The sequence below is a fragment of the Rattus norvegicus genome, chromosome 3 (genome assembly GCF_036323735.1).
Source record: "Rattus norvegicus strain BN/NHsdMcwi chromosome 3, GRCr8, whole genome shotgun sequence".
Classification (NCBI taxonomy): Eukaryota; Metazoa; Chordata; class Mammalia; order Rodentia; family Muridae; genus Rattus; species Rattus norvegicus.
The window spans coordinates 161,763,269-161,767,595 of NC_086021.1; the positions used below are offsets into that span (position 1 = coordinate 161,763,269).

Consider the following 4,327-nt stretch of genomic DNA (forward strand, 5'->3'; position numbering starts at 1 on the left):
CTTCAGGAGAAAATTTTAATATGCATGTCATTTACCTTACAAAATCCCCATTCCTCCCCCAGTTACCAGAATTGGTTTCTTTGTGGCTCTTATGAAGGTCTGAGTCCAGGTTCTAAGAGACTTCAATGAAGTCAAATTGAAAGGACCAGCAAGCTTTGAATTGTTTCATCAGCCTCTTTTTACTACAACCACCCACCCCCTTTTCTCCGAAATGCCTTTCTCCAAAAGTCACCCCCATTGGCACATCCCCACCACCACCACCTACATTCAAATCTATCTCCGGCGACAGAGAGCAGGTGCAGCCCCCGGAAGGTCTTTTGTATCATAGGTCGGGAGGAGGTGGTGGCTGGGTCGCCGGTAACTCAGCAAAAAACCCCGGTCCCGGCCGGGATCATGCGACCTGGTAGGCAGGCCAGAGGAATTGCGAAGCTTAGGAACCTGCCCCCTCGCTTGCTTCCTCCATCGCCCAGATCGAGGGCGGCCTCTCTGCTCCGCAGCCTCCAGCCACCCGGGAGCCCAACCCCCTCGCTCTAGCACGCCCCTTGGCTCTCGCCTCCTACTGGGAGCCAGGAGAACTCTCCCGGAGGTATGGGTTTAGTGTAATTTCCCCCCACCCCTCCTTTCTTTCTTTCTATTTAAGTACCAGCCCTGGATGAGGCTTCCGAAACCCTAAAGGGACTTCTCAGTGAATCTCAAGGTTTCGCGCAGGGACGCGGGGAGGGGGAGACGGCCTCGGATCTGCGATCTGATTTCGGAAAGACCACTCCCGGGCCTTTCCAAGAGGAGTAGGCTGGAGACCCCCCACAAACACCGCTAGTTGTCTTTGAATTCCCCAAAGGCTCTGGACATAGCACTGGGGGACTGCCAGGTCCTCCATTCCGCGCCCGGACACAATGGCCGCCGGCACCCCGCACAAAGACGGGGTGAGAGGGAGGCGCTGAGCCCCGCCACTGGCCAGGAAGAAGGGTTGAGGCTCCCACAGCGGAGACCTCGTTTTCTTGAGACCCGACCCAAGGCGGCCTCCTGGAGCCCCCTGCAGGGCTCCAGGACCGGAGGCCGCTACGCGTTGGAGCCCCGGGTGGGTGGGCTGAGGCCTCGCTTACTGCTCGCGCTCCCCTAGGCCGGGTACCCGCCGAGCCACCGCCCCGTTGCTAGGCAACCGCCCTCCCTCAGGGGCGCCCCCTAGACCTCTCTGGAAGGAGGGGTCTCGCCCCCGCGGCCCGCCCCAGCTTAGCCAATCCGCGGGTCGAGTCGGCACGGAAGCGGGACGGCCAAGGCTCCCATTGGGCGAAGCGCCTGTCAGGCACAGGGGAGGCGGCGCCCTCACCTGAGAGCCCAGCGAGCCGTGGGGGGCCACATCCCCCCTTCATCGGCCCAGTGGCTTCCAGATACGAGGGCGTTTTGCGGCTGGGAAGTACGCCGCGGACTTGGGTTGGCCTACCTGGCTGACTGCTCGTGCCGAATCTCCCGGAGAAGCCGGCCTCAGTTTCCCCTGAAGAGACCGGGGGAACTTGCAAGCGCAGTCACTTCCGGTGCCGCGGCAGCGCGCGCGAGCCCGAGACGCAAAAGGAGTGCGCGCCAGGAGGGACTGGCGTTGAGACGTGGGAGAGCAGCGCCCCCTGGCGAGCGATTTGAGGAAGCGCAGGCGCATGGAACGCTAATGGTTCACATTCCATCAATCTAGTTCCTTCATCCATCTATCCGTTTGTATACTACAGAAAAAGTGCTTTTTCCTGGGTGTCCGACATCGGACAGGTTTCCCAACTTGTGTATTTCCCCCCCTCACTTTACAAATAGACAGCAGCATTGACCTTTCATTGACTGTGTATCGATATTACTTGAAAAGTCTGAAGACTAGAAAGCCTTTGGATTGTTGAAGACGGTTATGAACGAGGCAAGGCAAGGTCTCTGTTTTTGTTTTTTGTTTTTCTTTTCCTTTTTTCGGAGCTGGGGACCGAACCCAGGCCTTGCGCTTGCTAGGCAAGCGCTCTACCACTGAGCTAAATCCCCAACCCCAAGGTCTCTGTTTTTATGAAGACTTATACCTTAGGGGTGGAGGCAATATCCAACTAGGAAAATACGCAAGGTAAACTCTAAGGGGAGAAAATCCTGACATTGTGATAATCATGGTGAAACGAGATTTGCTTTAGAGTGAATGAGTGAATGATCCTTTTAAAAATGCAAACCCCGGGGCTGGGGATTTAGCTCAGTGGTAGAGCGCTTACCTAGGAAGCGCAAGGCCCTGGGTTCGGTCCCCAGCTCCGAAAAAAAGAACCAAAAAAAAAAAAAAATGCAAACCCCGACTCTGGCTGGCCAGTGCAGTAGAAAGACATTTATTTACACCATCTCGAACTATGTAGCATATGTTTGTTTGTGAGCCCAGCCTTTAACAACTGAGCCACCTCTTCTGTCTCGCTATTATACACAGTTTTTGTGTTGCTGGGGATCAAACCCAGAGCTTTGTGCATGGTAGTCAGGCTTTCTACCGGATAACTCTAGCAGTAACTCAGTTTTTCAAAAGTTTATTTTATTTTGGGGTATGTGCACGTGAGTGTGGGTGTGTATGGGCCACCATGTTTATCTGGAGGTCTGAGGACAACTTTTAGGAGTAAATCGTGTTCAGGAGTGGAACTCCCATCCTCAGCTGGTGAGGCAAGTTCATTCTTCTTATACGGGGTCTAGTTATGTAGCTGTTTAACTTGGGCTGCCCTTGACCTTGAACTCATAGCAGCAGTTCAGCTTCTGTGGACTGAGAGCTACTGGGATCTCAGCCTCCTGGTGTGCAGATGTCCACAACGTACCACAGGCGCTCTCTTTTCTCTGCTGATTCCTGACTGTGGAACAACATGGCATCAGGAAGAAACTGCTCCTCCACACATCACCTGTCAGTCTGGAGATAGCAACTCACCGTCCTCCGAAGACGTGGCAGAATACACTGTTGGCCACAGAGTTCATTCCACCCTTTTAGGAAACCCCTTGACTGACTGTGTGGTGGAGAGCTGAGCCCGTGTGGGAGCGGACACACCAGAATTGTTTCAATCTCGTTATCTTCTCTGAGCCGCAGTCATCTCAGGTGGGTGTAATTAAACCAGCCGAAGGAGGCAGAGACTAAGAGAAATTAAGAAATTACCTGAAGTAAGAAAGATTGTGTGTGTGTAAGCAGGGGTGGCTATGAGACAAAAAAGAGAGGTGCTGGATCGGAATGGACCCAGGCTAGTCTAAATCCAAAGTCATGAACTGCTTTGGGATCTCTCTCGGGATCCAAATGGCGTGCGTGTGTGTGTGTGTGTGTGTGTGTGTGTGTGTGTGTGTGTGTGTCCTTCACCACTTCACCTCTGTTGGCCTCACGTGTTCCCCTGTTAGCAAAGAGAGCAGGCAGGTCTCCGGCTTTACTGCTATGGCCTGAAGGTTAAATGAGGGATAGGAGCTGTCCACCATCCTATAAAGATGCTTGCCCATTAGCCTGACCGCTGGACTTCCATCTTGGAATCCACATACTGAAAGGAGAGAACTAACTCCAAATTGTCCCCCCCCCCTCCAGCCCCTGATAAGGTGTATACATGCATGCTCGCACCCACGTATGCACGTGTTAGATCATGGGACCTGATCTGTCACTCCCTTCCCCTCCTGCTGCTCTATTGTAAGGCTGTTAACAGGAATTTGTAAATAAATATGCTGTTGTATTTCTTCCCTGAGCCATAGCCAGGCCCCTTAGCTTCTAGCTTTGTAAAGGTTAAGCGATGTCTCTTTCTCTCTGTTTTCTCTGGCTGTTTTGCTCTTGGTTTTTTTCTCATTCTCTTTCTCTTCCCCTCCCTCCTCCATAGCAGCTCTTTTACCCATTTACCTTAAGCTACCTCCTTAGTATTTCTATGATGGCCTCTCGTCAGCACTGCCGAGATGCCTCTGGTGTGATCCTTAGTGCTCTCAAATCTCCCCACCGTAAGGCCTGACTGCGGCCTAGGGATGTGTGCTCACCCTCTTTCGTGCTCATAGTCAGAGGGTAATTTTAAATCAGCTCCGTCCCCAGACCAGACCACTAATAACCTTTTCTTCTTAACAAATAAATGGGGTATTTTGTTTTTCGAGACAGGGTCTCTCTGTCTAGCACTGGCCTTGAACTCATAGAAATCTGCCTGCCTCTGCCTCCCAGGCCACCTGGTAAGTAAGTGTATTTTTTTTAAAAGGGACTTGTACAAATGTCTAACCCATTATAACCAGTGATTCAGTCTTTGGTGACTGATTTTATTTGATCAATGGGTATTATGTGGGGTAGGAGAGATGGCTCAGTGGTTTAGAGCACTTATTTTGCTCTTTCAGAGGACCAAGA

The 4,327-nt window shown here is 52.3% G+C and overlaps 1 protein-coding gene across 18 annotated transcripts in view; it reads right to left on the reverse strand.

The window, feature by feature from the left end:
- Bcl2l1 (Bcl2-like 1) overlaps positions 1-1,576 on the reverse strand; it is a 51,068-nt gene extending 49,492 nt beyond the window's left edge. For 6 of the 18 annotated variants that reach the window (XR_010064563.1, XM_039104292.2, XM_006235265.5 and 3 more), the window contains exon 1: positions 266-1,540. The gene's annotated coding sequence lies outside the window, so the exon portion shown is untranslated. Of the gene's footprint in view, positions 1-66 lie in introns of all 18 variants that reach the window. The other 12 variants (XM_063283118.1, XM_006235264.5, XM_063283115.1 and 9 more) reach the window with 11 other exon arrangements.
- Positions 1,577-4,327: the final 2,751 nt, after the last annotated feature.